The 26,852-nt window shown below is 38.4% G+C and overlaps 1 protein-coding gene and 1 pseudogene across 3 annotated transcripts in view; both read right to left on the bottom strand.

Annotated features, from left to right (window-relative positions):
- FYN (FYN proto-oncogene, Src family tyrosine kinase) overlaps nt 1-26,852 on the bottom strand; it is a 162,804-nt gene that overhangs the window by 83,583 nt on the left and 52,369 nt on the right. For all 3 annotated transcript variants that reach the window (XM_060753183.2, XM_060753182.2, XM_060753184.2), the window contains exon 2: nt 4,251-4,323. The gene's annotated coding sequence lies outside the window, so the exon portion shown is untranslated. The remainder of the gene's footprint in view (nt 1-4,250; nt 4,324-26,852) is intronic.
- On the bottom strand, nt 4,970-5,064 carry LOC132762244 (U6 spliceosomal RNA; annotated as a pseudogene).

Genomic DNA, 26,852 nt, shown 5'->3' with positions numbered 1-26,852 from the left:
TCAGAGGTTTCCACCATAAACAGTCTTTAGATGGCTTGAGAAGTACAACAAAGTCTTTTATTAATGAACAATCAAACAGAAAATTCTATTGTCTTCAGTAAAGTTAAGCAAATGATTCCAAGCATTTAGGCAACTGGTGAATTCCTAATCTTGCCCACGAAGGACAGGCAACTGTCTTCAATAACTTCTTCTTTAAAGGAAAATCCCCTTTTTAACTTCTCCCAGGCTGACTGTAATCCAACCCTTACTGATGTGGGCTCCGCTACCGGGTCGAACTGCGTCTCGAATGCCGAGTGGACCTACCAGCAAGGCAGTAGATGTTCTCCAGCTGGAGTTCTTTGGTCTTTAGGGCTGTTTTCCTGGAAATTCTTTGGAGACTCTTAAGACCTCCCCCCCCCCCCCGGAAGGTCTTAAGGGTTGAAGCTTTTGTACAAGGGAAGCTTGCACACATCCTATACATAAGCTTTCCTTGCTGAGACTAACTAAAAATGGCTCCCTTCCCTTCCCAATTGCCCTGAGCAAGGGGTGGGACCAAAACTTAACAATGAACAGGTGACTTGCCCTATGACTGCAACCAAAGAAGCCACCTATCTGCAGAGTCCCTGAAACCTAGAACTGCAAGCAAACATTTAATACAAAGCAAATAAAGTTGGAGCTCCTGGTACAACTGTACCAGGACAACTACATCGGCTATTGCTGCAAGTAAGGACAGTGTGAATAAATGGCTAATATTTGCTTGAGATGGTGCTTGCAGTTCTGGAGGGACTCTTGATTTTTTGCATCTCATAGACTTAGCATGGGGATTTGGTTAACCAGTTAAAATTCATGAGTAAACCAGGTTTTATTAAAAAAAAATCTGAAACATTTCCGGGGGGGGGGGTTGAACCCCTAACCCCCCCTTGCTACGGGCCTGCTGATAGGGCGTATATGAGTACTAATAATTTTAAATGGGAACATGTTACAGAAGTTAGGTGGCTGAGCACAAAGTATGAATCCAAGATCAACCATATGGTGCAGTGGATGATGGAAAATGGCATCACTTAACTAAGAGTTCTACAAATGATTTGTTAATCCCTATTAAGGCATATTCTGCTACTATTTCCAGTTCTATATGCTGCTTTCATAATTTCCATTACATACCAGTACAAAGAGAGAAAATGAAATTAAAATCCAGAAAATAGGGTGACAATAGATTCACAGAGAAATTTATATATTCTTTACACAGGCTGCCACAACCTAATAAGGCTAACCAACCCAAAATACAGAAATGCCACAAACATCTTTAAATAAATATAATTATGTCAAAACACTGGTATGTCTTAGCTGTTTGAAATGGATATGTATTGATTTAATTTCCTTTTTTTTTCAGGAACACCAAGCCCTTAAAAAGTATGAAACAACCTCAGGTACATTGTGACAATTATTCACCCCATCTCAATGGCAGAAAGCACAAAATATCTACATAATTTAATATATCATCAAATACAATATAGCATTAAATATTAATTAGTTCTTCTGTTCTGTCACAACATAAAGTTTTATTGTATAATTGGATTTTTAAATTTGTGAACTGAATAATTCATTTCCTATATAAACATCATATAACATGAAATCATCTCTTCAGGTATATCCCATGACTAGTACTGGGTTATGAACAAAAGAGCCCAGGATCGGCTACATCTTCTCTATGATTAAAATGTCACAACAGCACAAGGCTCACAATGGGCTTCTGGAATGACTCATTGAGATATGTATCAGGATTTTTTCCCTTTTGAGAGCGATCTTCCCCGATTTGGTGAATCACGATTGATGTAATACAGAGGTGGTATGAACTAGAAGCTGCTCTTAGACCGACTTAATGAAGGGCCTTTTACAGATGTATCAGAAATCATGCCTCATTGTGCAATGTATATTTATCTTGCTCCCTCAAATAAACAACAAATATTAGAAAATAAATGGTAAATAGTTATGGAAACGTTACTACTCAAAGCATTAAATCTTAAAATTTCACTAAGTATTCTTCACTAAGTTAGAAACAAACCAGTATAAGCTTCACAGGGTGAAGCTAAGTACACAGAGGGTTGGGACACCGTGGGGACACATCTGTTGAGGGCACCATCTTTTCTCTTTTTTGGGCGAAATAGAAGTGAATATTTTCACTTTGAGGCTGAAACTAGGGATAACAGATAGTTCCTATTTCTCTCACTCAGAAGCCATGAACAATCCTGGGTCAATTTCAGTTAAATTTTGTATTTCTTTCTATTTCTTAAAAATTAGGTATTCTTTGTTCGAGGCAATATTAACCAAGAACTCAACAGATTTTAACAAACAACTTTGTGTATTGCTGTCAAAGAGGAGCCCCCGGTGGCGCAGTCGGTTTAAGCACTGAGCTGCTGAGCTTGTTGATCGAAAGGTCGCAGGTTCGATTCCGGGGAGCGGCGTGAGCTTCCGCTGTCAGCCCTAGCTTCTGCCAACCTAGCAGTTCGAAAACATGCAAATGTGAGTAGATCAATAGGTACCGCTCGGCAGGAAGGTAACGGCGCTCCATGCAGTCATGCCGGCCACATGACCTTGGAGGTGTCTACGGACAACGCTGGCTCTTCGGCTTAGAAATGGAGATGAGCACCACACCCCAGAGTCAGACATGACTGGACTTAATGTCAGGGGACTACCTTTACCTTTTATGTTCAAAAACCTTAAAGATGGAGACCTTCGGAATCCATTTCTATCTTACACTTGGATCAATGCAAAGCAGTGGTGGAGGATTGTGTCAGAAGCAACTTGAGAAAGAGCAAGTTGCTTTTGGTGTGAGAGAATTGGCTATCTGCAGAGACGTTGCCCAGGGAACGCCCGGATCCTGTGGGAGGATCCAGGCGTTCCCTGGTCTCATGTCCCTACATGGGAGGCTGGGGCTGACAGACAAGAGCTCACCCTGTCTCGCGGATTCGAACTGCTGACCTTCAGATCAGTAGTTCAGCCAGCACAAGGGTTTAACCCATTGCGCTACCGTGGCTCCCTGTCTTTAATGATGAAAAGCCTTTTACTAATAAAATGAACCATTCTACCAATTTGAGCCAGTAACAGCTAGAAGACTATATAATGTCCACTCACAGATTATTGCTGACAGTGTCCAGCATATGAAGTTCAGTGGATTAAGGTAGAAAATAAGCACGCTTCAATAAATACCACCCAGGAGTCTCTGGTGGTGCAATGGGTTAAACTCTTGTGCTGGCAGGACTACTGACTGACAGGTCAGCGGTCAGCTCCTCTGTCAGCTCCAGCTCCTCATGAGGAGACATGAGAGGAGCCTCCCTCAAGGATGCTAAAACATCAAACATCCAGGCATCCCCTGGGCAACGTCCTTGCAGACGGCCAGTTCTCTCACACCAGAAGCAACTTGCACTTTTACAAGTAGCTCCTGACACAAACAACCCTGACACACACACACATAAAAAATAAAACCCCTGGAGACTGCATTCATTTATAATGCATTTATAATGAAACAGTTCTTTCAAATCAATGGTCAGATTTCATTGATGGACATGCCTTTTCAAATCTCTAAAGCAATTTCTTGATGGACAAAACTAACGTTTTGCAGGTGATGATATTTATTCATATACCACCACCCCCCCCACCCTGCCTCAGCCAACATGGGATATATCACTCAAAGAAAACTCTCTACCGAAATCATCTTGAAGGAGTCTGATATTTATTATTCTGATGTAGCAAAATGAGTTATATCAAAGAAGAATCAGGCAACTTTAGAGAAGGTAGTGGAGATGAGAAAGAAAGGTGGTATGCTTATTATACTGTCTGTAACAAGATAATTTCTATGTACCTTTCTCATACTTTTGAGTGTCACTATTTCTATAGAAACTATTGTGCCAGTTCTCATGGTAATATAATGTTTTTTTAAGGCAAGGCTTTCTGATAGTCCTACTTTAGATTTCTAGCTGCAAGGCTTTTAAGTACTTTACAAAAGCCACAGTACAATAAGTAGAAGCCATTTGAGAAATTAAACTTTCTAGTGCTTTCCTCGCCTCAAGGCTCAGCTTGGTTTCTTTCAAGGTTTCTCATTATAACTCAAGAGTCTTCATGCAAAAAAGAAAACAAAACAAAAAGGAATAAAATATTGCCCACACCAGTGACCATCTTGCAAAATTATAGGTTTCCAATCTCAGTAGAAATTACATTGGAACAAAACAGCTGGAAAATTTAATGGGGAAAACTGCAAAAAAAGATTTGCTTACCAGAATTTCCCCCCTGAAGATACAAGTAGGTTTTATTCACCACATCTTCTCAAAAACGTCTGTCAGATTTTTCCTGCAATAAAAGAGAGAACTGTTTAGATATTTACTCCCATCTCGCAAAAGATACACACATGCAAAATATAGTGGATGCTTCTGACAGATTTCCTTTAAAAACTGCTAAGACTGAGTTATCAGGAACAAGACATAACGAGGGCCACTGAAGATGGCATATCGCACATAAATACTGCTGTTCGTGTGAAAAACATACACTTGTAGATGACTACAGCATCAGACTTAACTAGCAAATCAAAAAAATCCCTGCATTTAAAAAACACTTTTAAAGGATTACATTACAATGCTAATAACATGGAAATCTTCACAGATTTTAATCAAATCCCTTTAATAATCAAGAATTTCCAAATAATTACATTTTAGCACCATGTGTCTAGTAGGAAAGAGTCTTCTTGTGGCTTCCCCTTCCTCCTCTATTGCCATGAGGAGAAATAAACCAGAGGATACAGCTGGCCCTCTGCATCCATGGATTCAACCATCTACAGCTTGAAAATATATATTTCTAAAGAATTTCACCAAAAGCAAAATAAATAAATAAATAATTTTTTAGATTAATTATGTTTATCTTCACTAGAGTTTCTCTCTTTGAAAACCACATAAAAGGAGGGAAAATCTGTTGTTCCTGTATATACAAAATACTGGCGGTAAAAAATATGGAATGCTTCAGGAATTTTTGCACAGGGCCATGCTAATCTTCTTTGTATCATTTGAATTTTAGCATATGTGTTGCCAAAGAGAGCACAAAAAGACAAAAAAAAATGATGTTACTATTTTATATAAAGCACACGAATTTACGACATCATTATATACAATGAGATTGAGCGTCCACAGATTTTGATATTCATGGAGTCTTGGAACCCACTTTCAATAGATACCAAGAGCCCAATGAACTTCCATTCTAGCAGACTCTTAGCTTCTTGTTACTGTGGCTTAAAATAAATTCCAGTTTGTTAAATAAGCAATTCAAACCAAAGTTTCCTGGGAATTGTAGAAACCCTTTCACAGACGTTAGCCATGTCTACACTTATTAAAGTTAATTCCTTCAGAACTGCCTTCAAGGTGTTTGTTGACTTACGGAGACCCCATGGATTACATAGGATTTTCTTAAGAATGAAATTACTCAGCAGCTCATACTGCAGTTTGAAAAGGACTTTTTGGGCAAGCTTATATTAGCTTTACAAACTAAGATATGAGCACATTCTTTAGCAGTTTGCAAAACTTTTTCTAAGTTAGCAAACAAGAAAGCTAGCAAACAAGATACGAATCTTTCCATTAATAACAGTGTCTTATTTAATATAACCCCCCCCTCTCTCTCTCTATATATATATCCATACACACACATATACATACATATATCTTCAGAAAATCTTAGGACATTAATTCAGTTGTGAATTATGGCTTAATATCCTAGCTTGTTTCAAAGCTTTTAACTATAGGTTGCCAGTTTAGATTACATGGAAAATTATAGTTAATGTAATATTTCCTTGGTTGCTCATTCATTCCCATAAAGAGACTATCTGTGCAGACAGCTAAAATGCTAATTCAGAGATGAAATTGAGGGGTCAGGTGATTGTCCAAATGCGGACAAATCTGTCCATGTCAAAACATTAGCTGTAGGAATTTAAACCATTCCTGTTTCATGACATCCAAACTCTTGGTGCTTTCACTACTTCTTTGTGTAAACAAAGCAATAAGCACTTTAGCCTTTCACAACTATATTGCACCTGGAAACTGGAAACAACATACCAGACAAAGCAAGTGACAGGTACATAGATATAACTAAGGCAGTCTGAGAAGTAAGAAGAGTAAGATGGACAAATGCCACTGTTTTGCCAAGGCTCACTAAATTTCTCTTGACAGCTTCTCCAGTTCTCCCCTTAGGCTATATACACAGACAGAACAGAATGCAATATAGGCAAGCATCCCTGTCAGAACAATTTTTATTATAATAATCATCGAGAGAACGAAAAGCCTGCTGTCTTGTGCTTATATAAAAATATGGTGGACAAAACAAGAAAGCTCTTGGATGAGCTGGGCTTCGATGAAAAATGGTGCAATGCCAACTAAGACCTTACAACTTAACTGTGAAACAAAAACAGGTTGAATATCTCCTCAACAGTGCATAACTTAACAAATAATGAAACATTTGGAAATTGCTGTACACAACTGACGACTAATGATATGGACCAACTCCATCAAAACATGCTATGGCACTTCCCTCGCCTACATCAACTAAGTGCTAAGCTAGCATTGTTCTGTCAGATGCATACTCTGTACGCTTTCAAGTTGCCTTCTGACATATGACAACCGCATAAATTTTATAGAGTTTCTTAGGGAATGCAAATTTAGAGGTGGTTTTGCCACTTCTTTCGTCTGAAATACAGCCTGAAGCTACAGCCCAAATGTTCATTTCAACAACAGACCTTCTTAGTTGTTGTAGATTTTTTTGGGCTATATGGCCATGTTCTAGAGGCATTCTCTCCTGACGTTTCGCCTGCATCTATGACAAGCATCCTCAGAGGTAGTGAGGTTTGTTGGAACTAAGAAAATGGGTTTATATATCTGTGGAAAGACCAGGGTGGGACAAAGGACTCTTGTCTGCTGGAGCTAGGTGTGAATGTATATCCTAGCCATTCCGAATTGTCATTGCACATGTTCCTTAATTATTCTTACTGCATTATTTATTAGCCAAAGGCTTGATCCCACAACCATGTCTTTGTTCGATTTCTAAAGGTCAGGAGGGAGAGCGCTGATCTAATCTCGCTGGGAAGGGAGTTCCAGAGCTGAGGAGCTACAACTGAGAAGGTCCTGTCTCTTGTCCCTTCCAACCGCACTTGCCAAGAAGGTGGACCTCCCCAGATGATATTAACCTCTGTGATGGTTCATAGAGGGAGATACGTTCGGACAGGTAAGCTCGGACAGAACTGTTCTAGTATCTGACCTACTTTGGAGATATTTACAGTCACTGAAGTTAGGGTCACAGAACCCCTGCAAAAGTGGGAAAACGATGAATAAAAAACTCTTTTGAAGCACAAGGTTGACCACAAAACTGCACTGAAGGGCCTACAAATGCCTAGAGAAGTGCTCTCTAGGGATCTCTAGGTTCTGCAGTGCAATTTTATGGTTAACTTCCAGGGGAAACTGTCCATAGAGTCAATTTGGATTATTTAGTCATTTCTTGAGAGAACAAAACACAAATATTTGTATCTGCAAAAGAGAAACCTGTAAATGTGTGTGAGGGTGGCTTTGTTTCTTTCCCCTTGAATCTCTCCACAGCACTGCCTTTCTACAGCGGTGGAATTGCATACTCCTGTGAGGCAAGCAATATACCACCAGGAATGGATGGCATAGTAATTCAGCTGCATCAAGCTTTAGCGACAGACTCTATTAGGTTCTACCGACAATCTGTAAACAAAAATGGAATGTAAACAATGGTCCACATAGTGAATATGTTTAATATACATTCCAATCTTTTCAATACAAGCAAAGAGACAGCTGAAAAGGAAGCAGAATTTTTGTGTGCACTGAGAGGAGTTTCTTGTCTGTGCAAAACAGATGAGTTTTTGCAGTTCTATTCAGCTTCTCCCAAGTCTATTTAATTAGAAGTCAACTGAGGGCAGGTAAAAATATATTCAAAACCAAACCAAAAGTAGTATTGATGCAGACTAATCTCTTTGCTTCCCAAAGTAAAACTGACCTCAATGAGCCATGATTAAATTTAATCGTATCTATGAAGGCTACTTAACAGATCTTACGGCATTTCCACTCAGAAGGTCCTGGTCCCTTTTATGGCTCCAGTAGATACCCTCTGTGGTCTTAAGGTAGTTGTCTGAAAAGATATTCCAATCCATTTTTTTTTGTTATCAGTAGGATTCAGTGATTTAATAGAAGATAAATCCCACTACCTGCTGTACTGCTTTGTTTATGATAATATGAAACAGGAATAAGAACTGTCTTATCAAGACTGGATTTGTTTTATTTATTCTTTTAGTCAAACCACCACCAGCATATTGAATTTTAATTAGCCCACAGATATAGCATTTAGATGAAGAAGTATTACTATATTTTATTTTGCAGGAATGTGTCTTATCCTTGCCCCCCCCCCCCCCCCCAGTGTATTAGAATTATTTTGATTATCACTGAATGTTTAGGACTAGACAAATTATGTCCTGTTTATCTAATCATAACATTTGTCAAGCTCTATGTGCTATAAATTATGTACCTACTTACTAAGCAAAAGCAGCCCTTGGATTTTGTGTTGATAACGTTGGCTTTGTTACGGACTGCAGCCAAACACAACACAGTTACTTTGAAATACATTCCAGTCTTGTACCGCTTGAAATATATTGGAAGTTATTGCGCCCATGGTCATATAAACTTCTACAAGTGATACTTTTCAACCACTGTTACCCTAAAATAGGTTCAGAAACATTGCTATAATCAGATTTATTTCCTGCCAGTTGTCAGCATTTTTGTTTCATAAGATTGGATTCTGAACATAAACAGATGTAAGTTCAATATGAAATCATGAACTAGCTTCACAAAGAAAGCATATATAGGAGAGTCTTGCTTGCCTAAGATAAACAGGCTGGCAGAACGCCGGATAAGCGAAAATGTTGGATAATAAGGAGGGATTAGGGAAATGCCTATTAAACATCAAATTATGTTATGACTTTACAAATTAAGCATCAAAACATCATGTTTTACAACAAATAGACAGAAAAAGTAGTTCAATACACAGTAACGTTATGTGGTAATTACTGTATTTATGAATTTAACACTGTGGATCTGGGTGGGAGTCTGCATTGGATAATACAGAATGTTGGATGAGTGAAGGTTGGATAAGCGAGACTCTTCTGTATAATATCTAAATAATATAAATAAAGCATTCAAGCATCAGAAATATTATATGAGGTACTGTAGATCACGGAAAACTGAAAAGTTCTGCAGGAAGAAGTAGGAATCACATTTTTAATGGGAAGGACACCAAGACTGTTCCATATTGCTGTTCTATTATTACATGATTTGCAAAATATGAAAAAAAATAGCCTAGTGGGAAAAGATTTTAAGAATGTCATTAAAAGATTCAGGATAATTGACGAATTATCAAAGAAGGCTCTTCTGGCAATCCTATTTCCTTGTACTGAAAATATAATCAAAACATAACATATCACAAACGATAGTCTAGATAAGCCACATTTTTACAATATTTCCTATCAACACAAGATTCCAGCAGTAAAATCAAAAGAATAACAAATCATTAGGTAGATACCCTCCTTCACCAATCAGGTTTTAAATTTCATATACAGGAAATAAAAATACAAAGGAAGGTACCTAATTCTGATTATTCACACAACAGAGAGAGAGAGTATACTGCCAGTACTACTACCACTCTTATTATTATTTATATCCCACTGTATCTCTCTAAAAAGAGACCCAATATTGTTGTTACGATGCCTGTCACCAGAACTGTCCGACCAAACATTTTATAATATGTAAATCATACTAGAAATTAAATTACAACAATATTTTAAAAGTACTTTCTGAAAGGGAGAAGGGAGGAAAGAGAAGAAGCTAAAGGCTTTAGTAAAGGCTAAAGGGTGACTCAAAGCTCAGAGACACCCAAAAATAAAAACATGCCCACCCATAAGTTCCCAAACTCCATCCACCCACCCGTCCCCAAATACAAAATCAAGAAAATAATCTAGGAAAATAAAAAATATATAATTAAATTCAATGAGCCAAGCCAAAAATTGAAGCTGCAAGTGAGCAGTAAAGACAACTGGACTGAAGCACTTCTCTCTGGAGCCAGGGCACAACTGAACAATGGAGGAGCTCACTCCATTAAATAGACATCGCAAGCATAAGACAAGTCACAGCTTTCTTCTATTCTGATTGGCCCAACAGGCAAAGCTCTCAGGGAAATTCTGTGTGCTGTGTGGCCTCCGATAGAACAGAGGTAGCCGCAACCGGCAGCCACGTGGTCTGTTTCAGTAAAAAAAAAAACATGGTGGCAAAACCCTTGCCAATATGGGCACCCAAACAAGTTGAATAAGCCAAAGAAAAACGTCCAAAACAAATCAGTGCACAAGGCTAGTACAAAGACCAAAACATGGTGGCAAACAAAAATAGAACTATTACTATGTTAAATTCAGATAATTATAATTCAAATGCAAAAAATATACATCAATGGAATAATTTGCATCATATGCATATCAGGTATGCAAACTTGGGGGACTGCAACATGGCAACCCTACCATTGTGCCCTGCCAGCACAGACAATGGGATAGCAGTAAAATGGCCAATTATGCTGGGTTTCAAAGCTCTTAAAATCATTATAATGGCCAATTAGTCTGGGTTTCAAAGTTGCTTAGAAAGTGATGCAACATACGCTTTCACTGTATTTACCCTGTGACTAAATTTTCAACATTTCTAAAGATCATGCTTTGTATTTGTTAGCTAATATTACATTTGCCTATCTTCTTCGGACCCCTGACAATAATATAAGGAGACTACAGACCAATCAATCTCATCTCAATACTAGGAAAAATATTAGAATGGATTATACAGGAGTCTGTCTGCAAGTATTTTGTGACAATACAGTGCTCAGTAGGAGACAGCAGGCGCAAATCCTGCCAAACTAATCTTATATGTTTTTGAATCAGTTTAGTAGATTTTGGGAATACAGTGGATTTCATTTATCTGAATTTCAGCAAAGCATATGATAAGGACCTCTATAATATTTTGATGAGCAAACTGTTTAGATGTGGAGTTGATGGGAACACTGCCAAATTGATCCATAACTGCTTGGAAAACTATACTCAAAGAATAATGATCAACAGCTGTAATTCAAACTGAAAGGAGTGGAGTGCCTCGGAGTCCTGTCCAATGGTTGTTATATTCAACGTTTAATCATTACTTAGATCAGGGGTTCTCAAACTAAGGCCCGAAGGCCAAATACGGCCCTCCAAGGTCATTTACCTGGGCCTCACTCAGGGTCAACCTAAGTCTGAAATTACTTGAAAGCACACAACAACAACAACAACAAAAACAACAATCCTATCTCATCAGCCAAAAGCAGGCCCACACTTTCCATTGAAATACTAATAAGTTTGTATTTGTTAAAATTGTTCTTCATTTTAATTATTGTATTGTTTTTAAGTGGGGTTTGTTCTGCACTACAAATAAGATATGTGCAGTGTGCATAGGAATTCATTCATGTTTTTTTCAAATTATAATCCGGCCCTCCAACAGTTTGAGGGGCTGTGACCTGGCCCTCTGTTTAAAACGTTTGAGGACCCGACTTAGATGGTGGAGGTAGAAGGAATACATATCAAGTTTGCATATGACACAAATCTGGGAAAAAGCACTAAGACACTGGAAAATTTGAAATCTACCTCCCATGCATCACAGCCACACATCTGAGTTAAATCATAAGTGGAGTCTGCAAGACCTGATTCAACAGAAGTCATAGTAAGCAATCAAGACACTCCCACTGATTTTTTTTTTTTTACTGGTGGTGGCTCGCCAATATGAATATCCTTCCCATGAAGACCTAAATTAGGCAGACTTTGCTATTAATTATGTATTCTACTTTAATTATTTTAAACTGTTGTGAATTTTATTAATTTATGAAAGTGACCTAATTGAGTAAACAGAAACTTGCCTGACTGTGAATGGTGAGTCACGAATGGGATTTTAAAAAAGAAGAAGAAGAAATTTTGCTCATATAAATCATGCTGGAAAAATTGGCAATAGTGTAAAATAAATATATTATTCATAGTTTATGTTTAAGCAGTGATGACAATGAATTATAAAGTGAGAGCCGTTAACATCAGCTACAATAAAGTGTGAATTAAGGGTGGTAATGCTATTTAAAAGGGCATTTGCCAACATAGCACTTCTTCCATTAATGGGTTGATGGTTTAAATGTACAAGAGCACATGAGGAGTTAACTTTAATCCAGTGTTCACAAGCAGCATTGCTATTCTTCTATTTAACTGAGATCTTACATTACAGATGCAATCATGAATAAGTACCTATATTTCATCTCCTGTCCTGACTCCCCAAAGCTACATCTAACAGCCAGCAGAGATACCAAACAGTTAAGAGATGTTTTGCTAGACCAGTGGTTCTCAACCTGTGGGTCCCCAGATGTTTTGGCCTTCAACTCCCAGAAATTATAACAGCTGGTAAATCGGCTGGGATTTCTGGGAGTTGTAGGCCAAAACATCTGGGGACCCACAGGTTGAGAACCACTGTGCTAGATGGTATTTCTAGCTCCACCTGCATCAGCAAGCTGTGGTGTGAAAAGGAGTTTCAACCGTGATCCTGCTTCTGATTGCGATCTCCCTCCAGCACATGCTTCCATTACTATATGTGGTTGCTGGCTGTTAAGGTAGGTTTGGGGGAGGCATTTGTAATGATGGCAATTGTGCCACTATTTTAAACATGAATACCAAACAGTCTGAAATATCGAAGTCTCCTGTACATATGGGCTCTCTGGTGGTGCAGCGGGTTAAACCGCTGAGCAGCTGAACATGCTGACCAAAAGGTTGGAGGTGGGGTGAGCTCCCGCTGTTAGGCCCAGCTTCTGCCAACCTAGCAGTTCGAAAACATGCAGATGTGAGTAGATCAATAGGTACCACTTCTGCGGGAAGGTTATGGCACTCCATGCAGTCATGCTGGCCACATGACCATGGAGGTGTCTATGGACAATGCCAGATCTTTGGCTTAGAAATGGTGATGAGCACTACCTCCGAGTGTTGGACATGACTAGATTATATGTCAGGGGAAACCTTTACCTTTACCTAACATACACATTTATAGCTGCTCAATAGGATGAAAGCTCCTATCATAATTGTCGTTGTCATCATTGTCGTCTTTTTGTGAAGTACAGTGGGCCCTTGGAATCCATGAATTTAACGTATTGTGGACTGTCTCTTCCATGTAATTAAACGGCTGCAATTTGAATGTAGGCATACTGAAGTATGTAAATTCATTTCAAGAGGAAATAATAATATGAGATGTGACCATCCGTGGTTTTTTTTTTTGGGGGGGGGGTATCCATGTGGGATCCTAGAATCAAATATCCATGGATATGGCGGGCCCACTGTACAATGAATTAAATTGAATATGGTCCAGGGGAATTTTCACTAAGCTTGTTTAAAGAAGAAATGTAGGGAAGGGTATTACCCACCCTTTTACTAATATTAAGTGTTGTGTTATTTGTTGTTATTCCCTACCTTGATCCACATGGAGAGGCGGGTAAGAAATAGATATCATTATCATCCTATTGTAGTTATTGGTAAATAAAACATTTCCGTCATGCCCAATTGCAGACATTTTTGGGACAAATGCCTCCAGGGTTCTCCACTGAACTGTGAAATCTGCCCAGCACTACGGATTATGTTTTCTTTTTTAGTGTTATTAAACATGGTTATTTAATAAAGGAGAAATTCATGGATCTTTATATACCAGCCCAACAAATGGAAATTAAAGGAAATTTCAGGCTTGATCTTATCTTCAAATAATGCAGATCTTATCTTCAGAAACTGAGTATTATTGTTCATTGGTTGGTTTGATGCTTCCTTTTATATTTTGTTATAATGTTGCTATTTTATTCTGTTTGATGTTGTTGTTGTGTATTTTAATGTGTTACCTTTTAACTATGTTGAATGGGCTCATCCCCATGTAAGCTGCCCCAAGACCCTTCGGGGAGATGAAGCCGGGGTACAAAAATAAAGTTATTATTATTTTACTGACACAAAAACATTGTATGCCACAGCAAATGAGATATATATGCTGGATTTCATATCACAAAATCACAAGTCAAACACTTCCCAAGCGTCTAGGACTGTGTGGTGTATTTTCAAATGATGTGTGCAGATCCAAGTAAGGTGGCCTTTAGCAGTTGACAGATCATGATTTTGTCAATGTGACAAATCGTGATTTTGTCAATGTGACAGATCGTGATTTTGTCAAATGCCAGCTGAGCTCTTTTGGCATGGCACCCAATTACCACTGGGACCACCTGTACTGGATTATGCCAGAGCCTTTGCTCTGCATAATAATAATAATAATAATAATAATTATTATTATTATTATTATTAACTAGCCATCCCCTGCCACACATTGCTGTGGCCCAGTCTGTGTATATATGTTTTGTGTGTGTATATATGTGTATTTTTTTGTATATATGTGTGTTTGCGTGTATATATATATGTGGTTTTGTAGTGGGGTTTTTTTTTTTGCTTTTTAAGTCTCTTCTGCTGTGTTTTTCAGTGTTTTTATAAGCGATAGTCACTTGTTGGCCTGAGAGGTGTATTGTGTCCAAATTTGGTGTCAATTTGCCCTGTGGTTTTTGAGTTATGTTAATCCCACAAATGAACATTACATTGGGTTGTAGGTTTTTTCGGGTTATATGGCCATGTTCTAGAGGCATTTCTCCTGATGTTACATTTTTATTTATATAGAATATATATATATATATATATATATATATATATATATAAAATTATTATTATTATTGACACAAAAGCACAGTATGTCACAGCAAACGAGATTATTATTATAGATAAGAGAAACAGAAGTATTGACAAGAATAATTTTTTCTTTTTCTTTAAAATGATAGTGTGTGTAGTACAAAAGCTTTATTTATAAGACTGAAACCCATTTTAAAAATCTAGCTAATTATATTAGAACAGTCATGCTTGTTTTACTACCTAGAGTTCTTTCTAGGGTACTGGGGCAAAGCTGATGTGCTCACACTGAAAAATAGGAACATGTTACGTGACAGGCACATACTAAGCATTCTGTAGAACAGAACAAAACCCCTATTTATGGGATTCTCTCAATGAATGAATTTATGTTAAAACAGTGAATCCCTCAGAGCACTTTTCATTAACACAAACTGCACTTGCAGATTCTCTTTTTAAAGAAACTGCATTCCATAACTCGAAAACTATATTTGAGGACTACACAAATTACAAGTGTTTGTTCCGTTCCCTATATCTAACCACCTCCTATTATACTCACAGGACACAGGATCTTACTGTGTGCCTAACACAACTGTGCTGATGTTTAGAACACACAGAGCCATTCTAATACTTGAACAGTATTCATATCAGGGCTGACTGTTTAGGGCTTGCACTGTTATACCCGACTGCAATTTCAGGAACTTGGGACAGGAAGGGAAGTTAGAAGGCAGTCAATAGTATCTAACAATGGCAATCTGAATCATAATCATGCTTCATAATCATCACAACCTATACAGATCTAAGGCAAGAATGACCTATCAGCCACAAATTTTCTGTGGTCTGCAGATCATGCAGTGCAGATTTAGCAGTGCAATGCTAATTTTGAAAAAATTAAAAATGCAGTTTGCAGCCCACCCATTTCTCTGAGTTTCATGGCTTCATAGAACGTAGATCCTTCTGTTTTTGTCGACAAAGATGCTGTGGCCAAACAGAAATTATTTAATTCATAACCCTAGCTCCATTATTTTTGTTATATTTATACTTTTTCCTTCCATCCTTAAGGCAACTAATAACAATAAAGTCACTATTAAAAATAACTAATCTATAAAAAAATCAAAATAAAATTACACAAGAACAGATAAGACCCTATAGTTAAAATCATAATTAGTATTAGAACCATAAACTAAAAAACGAAGTAGCAGGATAAAATCTAGACAATGCACTGAAGGTCTAACACAGAATTTCTCAACTTGGGGGTCGGAACCCCGGGGAGGGGTCATGAGGAGGTGTCAGAGGGGTTGCCAAAGACCATCAGAAACAGAAACACAGTACTTTCTGTTGGTCATAGGGGGTCTTTGTGGGAAGTTTGGCTCAATTCTATCATTGGTGGGGTTCAGAGTGCTCTTTGATTGTAGGTGAACTATAAATCCCAGCAATGACAATACCTAAATGTCAAGCTCTATTTTCCCCAAACTCCACCAGTTGTGCCATGTTTGGTCCAGATCTATCACTGTTTGAGTCCACAGTGCTCTCTGGATGTAGATGGACTACAACTCCAAAACTCAAGGTCAAGGCCCATCAAACCCAGTATTTTCTGTTGGCCATGGGAGTTCTGTGTGCCAAGATTGGTTCAATTCCATCATTGGTGGAGATCAGAATGATCTTTTACTGTGGGTGAACTATAAATCCCAGCAACTACAACTCCCAAGTGACAAAATCAACCCCCCCCCCCCACCGCACCAGTATTCAAATTTGGGTGTATTGGGTATTTGTGCCAAATTTGGTCCAGTGAATGAAAATACATCCTGCATATTAGATATTTACATTACGATTCACAACAGTAGCAAAATTACAGTTATGAAGTAGCAACAAAAATAATCTTATGGTTGCGGGTCACAACATGAACTGTATTAAGGGGTCGCAGTATTAGCAAGGTTGAGAACCACTGGTCTAACATCTTCTTAAAGGATTTTGGCAGTTTGTGGGAAGAACATGAGTCGCCCTAAAGGGCTGAGAATGGCGGTTAATAAATGCATCAAATAAACAAATAAATAAATAAATAAAAAGAACATAGAAGTACTGTATATGTATACAGTGCCCTGAGGTCTTTTTGCATAGATAACAGCACAACAAGGATTATGTCTAAAGTAATGGAAGAAAAATAAATAAAAACACTGCACAAATCTTACACAGACTCTAAAGATTTTTTTAAAATAGATCATATTGCTATATTAAATAGTTTTTATTTCTTTAGGTCCCTGGATGGCACACAAAGTAGAAAAATGATTTGTTATTAGTAGTTTGCAGCATAAAGCTTTAAATTGACTTTTAACTTTAAGGTACCTGAGAATGCTAATTTGTACAGGGCACACAAATCTGAGGGTTAAAAACATACGTGGCATGGATGTTCAGTGGCTGTATCAGTAAATTATTCTATAAACATATTTTGGCAACAGATATCTCATATGGGGCACAAACAGATACACCTAAATATCCACAACATAATATTTAGCAATGGTCCACACTCCAAAATGCTGTTGCTTCAAAAATAACATATTTTTATCACAGTGGTTTAAAACAGAAAATACTAAAAATATCACCACTAAGGAATAAAGTCAACATTTACAACCAGGATTGGAAATTCTTATGTACCTACCAAATTCAGATTTGGATCAAATACAACTGGCACACGTCTGTAGGATATATCCTGCTTCTTATTTTCTACCTACTGATGTTTTTCAACAACTTGGTTTCAAGAACGTCTGTGATTTTCTTAAGTGGTTTGTCACAACGTCACTCAGCTCCCTCTCAAACTTTATACGTTTCCTGCATGAAAAGCTGTTTAGTGTAGTAAAGATGTAGAAAACCACAAATAGTGGTGAAAGAGTGTTAACCATATATCCTATGCATGCATGCATGCATTTTGGACACTGGTACCTACACACTATGTGTATCTGATGTAAAACAAGACATAGATGTGATTTTCCCATACAAACACATGGTATTTTTTTCTGTACTGAAATTCTTTCTACATCAGAACTACATAATGTTTGAAGAGACCTGCAGTATATCACTGCCCAAACCTCTTTAAAGTTATTTGCGGCACAACACTGAATAGCCTTTTGTGCTCATGAAAGAGCATTTAGAACATCTGTGCAGCTGGATGAATCCTTCAGCTTCTCCACTCTTTTGTGCATAATATTTCAGAAAGTACATTATGTGCTTTTGAGATAGTTTCCTTGGGTTTCGTAATGCAATATTTTGAAAATTACATTATTTTCACTCACCATGATAAAACAATTCTGTATATTTCTGCAAATGTTATACAGTTAGAAGTATGCACTCATCCAAATCTGAGCTAGCGTTTTCCTTGCATGGGTAGCAAAAACTAACAAATCCTTTGTTGGTGCAATTTTGTTTCAGACCTTGTTTCCGAGGAAGGCAACCCCTGGGATGCTATGATATTTTCTCTGCAATTCAGGATGCTGACATGTAGCAAATGTTCCACAAAACGGATCTGCAATAGCTATATTCCCAATAGGAAACGAGCACCAACATGATGAAGGCTTCCCCCTACACAGTTGCTAGTAAGAAAAGGGTGTCAAAGCAAAGCAACTGTGAGTGCCAGCTGCTCAAACCACTCCTTTTCATAGCAACCCTGTTCTTAATCCAGAGCTCAGCAGAAAGAATAGAGATATTGCCTCAAAAAGATTACTCTTCCATGCCTGAGAGACTCTGTACAGTTAATTGGGAACTCGGTGGAACTTACGTTCAGTTCAGGCAGCCATAGGATTGCACTGCAAAATGGAATTAGTTCTATAAATCTGATCTATAAAACACTGTTTTTAAAAAATATGTCAAAGCAACACCGAATCAATGAAATATACTTACTGACACAAAATACAATCCTATATGGATATGGGTTTTTTTCCCCTTCTCTAAGTAGCTAGAGGTATTTTCATGAGTGCACAATATTTTTTTACACTTCTAGGTTCCTGAGGCACATTAAAAATACTAAATTGATTTCCATTACAGTCTTCCCAGTAACATAATTACACACCTACCCGACTCTACAATATATTAACTGTAGCTCTCTTGCCCCATAATAACTCTCAATGCACCGACAAGTAACTGCATTGCTTTTTTCCCATTTATGAAAAACCAAATTTAATCAACAAATGAACATGTTGGCGAAAGTTGCCAAAATTAAAATGACTAGTGGGATTTGAGAGCTTTGGTATATATGCAATAACCCATAGCTAAAAATAAATGCTCTTTTGTGTATCACAAGATATCACAAGACACATGAGAAATGTCTTCTTAGTGGCTGGTATCATCAGCCTACCTTGAGAGATAAAAACTTTGGAGATATGAAGAAATTGTTATAAACTGAGGTTAGGGTTGTCGTTGAGATTCTATTTTGTTTTTAGACTCTATTCTGAAACATTCCCACTAAAACACAGGCTTATCCTAAATGCAAACAAGCAACACAGGATCTGTAAGTATTGTTGTGATGGCATACTCCAAAATCATCCTAGAAGAACACAGATAACCGTCTCACACACCGGAAATGTTGCTTATGTCTGAGGGACCAAAACAACTGCTGTAGATGTTTTCTGGTTTCAGAGTGGTTTGGTGGTCTCTTTGTCAAACAGATGGCTCCATCCTGAGCTTCTGACATCCTTTGTGAATACACATCTATCCTGTTATCTGAAATCCCCCCACCCCTCTACACGAATCAAATTCAACATTCATCTATAACACAGGAATTCTTAAATATTTATAAAAATGTAGGATTTCTGTGATGTTTGATACATTTCCTGTGGCATGCCCTTGATTGGTTTACAACAGTGTTTCTCCATCTGGGGGTCGCCAAAGGCCATCAGAAAACACAATATTTTCTGTTAATCATGAGGGTTCCATGTCGGAAGTTTGGTCCAATTCTATTGCTGGTGGAGGTCGGAATGCTCTTTGATTGTGTGTGAACTATAAATCTCAGCAACTACAACTCCTAAATGTCAAGGTCTATTTTCTACAAACTCTACCAGTGTTCACATTTGGGCATATTGAGTATTCAGACCAAGTTTGGTCCAGATTGTTTGAGTCCACAGTGCTCTCTGGACACAGGTGAACTACAACTCCAAAACTCAAGGTCAATGCCCACTAAACTCTTCCTGTACTGGTCGTGGGAATTCGGTTTGCCAATCTGAGTTCCATTCCATCATTGGGGATGTTCAGAATGCTCTTGATTGTAGGTGAACTATTAATACCAGCAACTACAACCCCCAAATGACAAAATCAATCCCCCCCCAACCCCACCTGTATTCAAATTTTAGTGTATTGGGTATTTGTGCCAAATTTGGTCCAGTGAATAAAAATACATCCTGCATATCAGATATTTACATTGCAATTCACAACACTATCAAGCTAACAGTTATGAAGTAACAACAAAAATAACTTTATGGTTGGGTGTCACCACAACATGAGGAACTATATTAAGGGGTTGCGGCATTAGGAAGGTTGAAGAACATTGGTTTAGAAGACTCTATGGATGACATGATGGCTTAGTTTGAGTTGCATCTGAGGACATTGTATATCTGACCTAAGATATGAGCTGTGACTACATGATGATAAACATTTGACTGTAGTACCGGACAAGTCTCACTAAGTCTGGCACCAAGAAGTTTGTTGAGTCTACTATATACATGGCTGAAGGGAAGAGATAAGAGAAAGCCACAGCTGTTGTTCCATCATGTGCCAGCCTTCATAGGCAGCTGTGACGTTCTATAAATTAGTACCTTGTTCTCTGTAGGAAAGACTGAAGAATCCACACAGTGTGAATTTCTTTTCAGATTATATGTATCCCAGTGGATTAGACCATCTTTTTCTGCAAATTTATGTGCTGCCTCATATCTTAAGATTTTTTGCTGTTGCCAGGATTAGGTAAGATTGCCAATGATCATTTTATAATCACAGAAATAGCAAAAAAAAAAAAAGAGACAAAGCAGATTTCAAAAATTATTTGACTTCTGCCTGTAACCTGTTCCTTTCTTACCTTGCATTTCTATTTGATCCAGAAAGAAAGAGGTTTTCTTCCTTTTCTGCTAGTCGACTATAGATACAACCATCCTGTACCTGCCTGTTTACTTTGCTTGAATAAGTATCAGGTATTTTGCTGAAGAGAAGCAAATCAGGTAATTTTTCAGGTACAACTGAGGAATAAAGTTGGAGAGGCTTATCAATAAAGACAATCTAGATCAGATATTTATGCTAAGCTGTATTTCAGTGTTAACCTGTAATAGAATCAAGACCGACAGTTTTAACAGAGTTACTAATTGTATATGATGAGAGAGGGTTACTGCAGAGAAGAATATAGGTACAAGCTAGAGCAGTGTTTCTCAAACTTCCTAATGCCGCAACCCTTTAATACAGTTCCTCATGTTGTGGTGACCTCCAACCATAAAATTATTTTCGTTGCTACTGTAATTTTGCTACTGTTGTGAATCGTAATGTAAATATCTGATATGCAGGATGTATTTTCATTCACTGGACCAAATTTGGCATAAATATCCGATACACCCAAATTTAAATACTGGTGGGGTAGGGATTGATTTTGTCAATTGGGAGTTGCTGGGATTTATAGTTCACCTATAATCAAAGAGCAGTCTGAACTCTAACAATGATAGAATTGGGCCAGACTTCCTACACAGAACTCCCATGACCAACAGAAAATACTATGTTTTCTGATGGTCTGTGGCGACCCCTCTGAAACCCCTCTCGCGACCCCTCCAGGGGTCCCGATCCCAAGGTTGAGAAATGCTGAGCTAGAGTAAGAAAATAATAATAATAATAATAATAATAATCATCATCATCATCATCATCATCTTCTTCTTCTTCTTCTTTATATCCCACCCCCTCTCCCAGGGGGGGACAGACTCGGGGCAGCTTACAGCAAAACAAACAAATACAATAAATAATACAACACAAACAATAATCAGATATCAATTAATAAAAACAAATTAGCATAATAATGTAAACATGATTAAATAAACAATTTACAAGACTGTAAGGTCCTCTAAAACCATTGTATACCCCAAAAGGCTATTTTGGGATTTTAAAAAATTAATTGTTTTCTTTGATTTTTATTTTAAAATAGAGGTGTTTTTAAAGCTTACAGAAAAACATTCCAGACAAGCTGACAACTTCTCTTTGTACTTGTGCAAAGGATTGCTCTATCACACTACAGGAGGAGAGAAAATGCCACCATGTGCTTTAAATGTCAGCTTTGTTCTACTTAGCTTCGACATTACAAGTCTGGCAAGATATTCTAAACAACTGCCTCGAAAAGAGTCCATAATATAGCACACAGGAATTTGAGGGGGAAAGGGTAGCTAGCTACAAATTCAGAAATATTTGAGTAATCTCAATTAAGCACTACCAAATTCAGTTTTAACACGACATGATATTTCAGTGTACATAAAACTTGTGAAACTTACGCCCACATAAATGCAGAACAACAAAGTGACTTGTGCCATAGTTATATACATAGCTCAAGTCACTGAAGAGGAATTTTTGAAATTCAGTATGTTGTCAGGCCTCAAAATTATACTGAACAAACTCTGAATTTGAGATTTGGTTGATTAAATCCAAGGGCTTTATTTTGTAAAGCATTTCTAAATGTTGAGCATGAGTTCTCTTTTCTGCATATTTTAATTTTTTTACAGTGCATTTCCTTCAGGACTAGATTTCTTTCTTCTTATATTTCAACTTGTAACGTTAATAATACTAGTGGTCTATTAAATCACCATGAACCACCTATTTCATGAAAATGCTTTATTATTGCATCAAACAGAAGTATAGGAGACCCCACCACTGTGGCATTTCAAAGTTACAGCAGTGTCCCTCCAGCTGTTGCTGTGGCAGGTATGGGGAACATATGCCCCCCCCCCACCCAGATGGTGGATGGCGCCTTCATTAGCCTTAGCCAATTGTACTTCAACATCGGCAAAGACCACATATTCTCCATCCCTATACATTCATGTTCCTCAAAGTTTCCTCTGAGCTCAGTTGATACTGCCACTATAACCACAACACCATCATATAACCCAGATCCAGCATGACTAGAAACCTGGATGAGGAAATAATAATAATAATAATAATAATAATAATAATAATAATAATAATAATATCTTTATTTGGACCCCACCCTCAGGGGGATTTGGGGCGGCTCACAGAAGCACTGTGGTGCCACATTTGAACCACAATACACAATATACAAGTATACAAATATATAACACTATCCATCCCCTGCCACACGTGGCTGTGTCCCAGTCTGAGTATATGTGTTTTGTGTGTGTATATATTTGTGTATACCTGTGTTTGCATATATGTGTGTGTGGTTTTGTGCATGTGTTGCAATGTTTTATTATTTTTTGGCTTTTTAAGTATCTTCTGCTGTGTTTTTCAGTATTTTTAGGAGTGATGGCCTGATAGGTGTTTTGTGTCCCAATTTGGTGTCAATTCATCCAGTGGTTTTTGAGTAATGTTAATCCCATATACAAACATTACATTTTTATTTATATAGATAAGTATAAAAGCAATAATGTACGCAAAATCCCAGTAAAAATTATACAAGTTATTTTAAAATTCCTAAAATGTAGTAAAATCTGTGAATAAGCTAACCATCAGCAATAACAAAGAGCAGAGTCATCAGGCTGGCCAGAATTACACACTGTAGGCCAACATCTAGGGACTAAGGTTAGTAATCACTGCTAATGCCTGTTACTGTAAGATTCAAAACCCTTTGAAAGCTCTTAAATGCATCTGCCAATATAAAAACCAAGGAATGGGGGATTCACTTACAGATTCTGTTCAGATACAAAATGTAACCATGGTTTATGCCAACTATAGTTCAGAGCTCCTATAATTGTACAGACATACCAAAATATATAGTCCTGAGCAAAACACTTTCTTTGTACTATGTCACCCTTTGGCTCACTTGTTCCCCAACCCAGTTCTTGGATGCCATCCCAAAATTGCTCTGCTCTGCTTGGATAATGGGAAAGAGAGACAGTGTGATCCACTGCATTATCACTAGCCAGCTATTCCTAAGGGGTGAATTAACGGCATACTTGCTTGCTTTGACACTTTCAGGCAGGTTTTTGTCCAGGGCATCCTTGTCTTTTCAAATGCTAGTGACAGGAGATTCCCCCTTCAACCAGTTTATCTAAACCACTGACAAATCAAGTATGATTATTCACTTTGTTATAATTTGCTCTGCACTCTTGATCTTCTGCTCTGGACCAGTGCACAGGAGCAGTCACTCATAAATGGGGATATTCGCAGAAGGGCTGACAAGTTTGTTTTGGAGGGAGGGATTATGTAAGGTGTCTTCTTCTCCCTCCACCTGATTTCTATTGTTGTTTTCATCTTTTCCAGAGAGTGGGGTTTTTTTCTCTTTCTTCCTGCTCTCTTTGTTCCTTTGTCCCTGGCAGGCTGACAGAGTTGATACCTGCCGGTGTATGCGGCAAAGTAAAGTGCTTTGCTGGCCAAACCCATGCCATTTTACTTTAGACAACTTCCCCCACAGCAAAAGCAACAGTGACCTCTGCAAGCAGACACTAATTTTGGCAATTTCATAGACAATGAGAACACTGGACCAGAAAAGGGTCTGAGCTGAGCTTCTTTCTTGTTCCTTCAGCGTCCTCATGAGCACCAAGCCCACAAAGATTGCAGTCACAACATCATTCTCATTGTGACATAATTTTTTTGGAATTATTAGTCCAGTGCTTTTCCTTCAGTACATTTCTGTATCTATCAAAAGATTCAACTTGTCTGTCCACTAGGCTACACATGTCAAGCACAAGGCCTATTTATTTACAGTATTTATATTCCACCCTTCTCACCCCACAGGGGACTCAGGGCAGATCACAATGCACACATACATGGCAAACATTCAATGCCATAGACACACAACATATACAGACAGACAGACACATAGAGGCTATTTAACTTTCAGCTTCATGAGGGTATGCTTTGAATTCCGGCCACCATGGGAGCTGTCACTTTACCATCTACTTGTGACAGTGATAGAATACTTCCTCATTCTTTTGCACGCTGCTGGAGAGTTTTTTGGCATAGTAAATTAGTTAAATTATAGCATGGCATTGTAAATTAGTTAAATTAGCTTCCCCGCTAAGCGGGACTTACATTTTGTACTTGACAGTTACGACTGTCTTTCAGGCGGCGAAGGTTGACAGCAAGCTAGACAAATGGTCAGGTGCTTACTCCAACCCGGGCTGGTTTCAAACTCATGACCTTTCGGTCAGTAGTGATTTTTCATGCAGCTGACTCCCAACCAGCTGCGCCACAACCCTGGCCCACCACATCATTTCATGTGGCCCATGTGGCTTTCAGTATCAAGACAATATAGCCACATTTATACAGTCTTACAATTACAACAAGCCATTTGAAGGTAACCATAAGGGTTATGTGGCCCTCGGTGAAAATGAGTTTGACACCCCTGCACTAGACCAATGCTAATGACATTTCTGACCTCAGAAACCATGCGTTAGGAAGTTAAGTGCCCAGTTGCTTAACCATGCTAACTCAAGGCCTGGTGTTATATATGCGCTTGATTTACACACAGTGGCCTTGGAAGGTCAGATATGCAGATGGTGTCAATCAGGAGGGGCACAAATACAATTCAAAAACTTCCAGCATTCATCACTATCAGTAATGCTGCTAAAGCTGTCGGGAATTATAGCTCAGCAACATCTGGAAGGCTTCAAAATCCCCACCTCTAGCATAGATAAAAGTAAGTATAAAAAGAAGGGATTTGAGCAAATATTTTTATAATTGTCAAAACGCACTCCCTTTCAGCAATGATTCACAAATCAGGTAATTTTTTCCTGAAAAAAACAAAAACCCTCACTGTCCTACATAGTTGACTAGTTTACGCTGTTGTCATTCTCTATTTCAGTTTCCTTTTTCTTCAGTGAGAAATCTGCAAGACTCTGCTGATCACTATGCCTGATGATCTTTGACTGGCTAGCATCACTCTGTAACAGGAGCAAGCTGTAGCCAATAAGAGAAATAACAACTGAGCATGCTAGAAAATAGACAACATTTCTTATGATTGACAGCTGAACCTCTTTCTATGCACTGCTAATGATTGGTTTTCCTTACTTTGCGGTGTTCTGGTTCCAGTCCAGCTTTGCTATCTGAACATTTCTCCCTTTATGAGCCAGGTAGAGTATTAAGATTATTATTATTATTAACTTTATTTGTACCCCGCTAGCATCTCCCGCAGGACTCGATGCGGCTTACACAGGCCGGAGCCTCAAAACACAATACAATAAAAACATAACACAATACTAAACAAAGCAAATCAAAGCAATCAAGCAAAATAACAACAATAACTACCTCAAGACACAATTAAAACTGGTTCGGCCGGCGCAATGGGGTACAGGGGTTAAAATGCTGAGATGGCAGGAGGAACATGGATTAAAAGGTGCGGTGTGCAGTAACATCGGTTGTGCTAAGGTGCTTCTAGGACTTGGGAAGGGGAAATTCCTAATCTGGGAAGGCACATCGGAACAGCCAGGTTTTTAGGTTCCTTCTGAAAACTGCTAAAGTAGGGGCCTGTCGGAGATCTTTTGGAAGGGCATTCCAAAGTCGGGGGGCCGCCACAGAGAAGGCCCTGTCCCGTGTCCCCACCAAACGTGCTTGCGACGTGGGTGGGATCACGAGCAGGGCCTCCCCAGATGATCGGAGTGAGCGTGTGGGTTCGTAAATGGAGATGCGGTCACGTAGGTAGGGTGGTCCCAAACCGTTCAGGGCTTTGTAGGTGAGCACCTGCACCTTGAATTGGGCTCGGAAAATAAATGGCAGCCAGTGGAGCTCCTTAAACAGAGGGGTAGACCTCTCTTGATAATGGGCCCCGGTTAACATCCTGGCTGCTGCCCGCGGGACCAATTGAAGTTTCCGAGCCGTCTTCAAGGGCAGCCCCACGTAGAGCGCATTGCAGTAATCCATTCTAGAGGTGACCAAG

This window comes from Anolis sagrei, chromosome 1, assembly GCF_037176765.1.
Source record: "Anolis sagrei isolate rAnoSag1 chromosome 1, rAnoSag1.mat, whole genome shotgun sequence".
Lineage (NCBI taxonomy): Eukaryota > Metazoa > Chordata > Lepidosauria > Squamata > Dactyloidae > Anolis > Anolis sagrei.
This window is presented reverse-complemented; position numbering and strand designations above follow the sequence as displayed.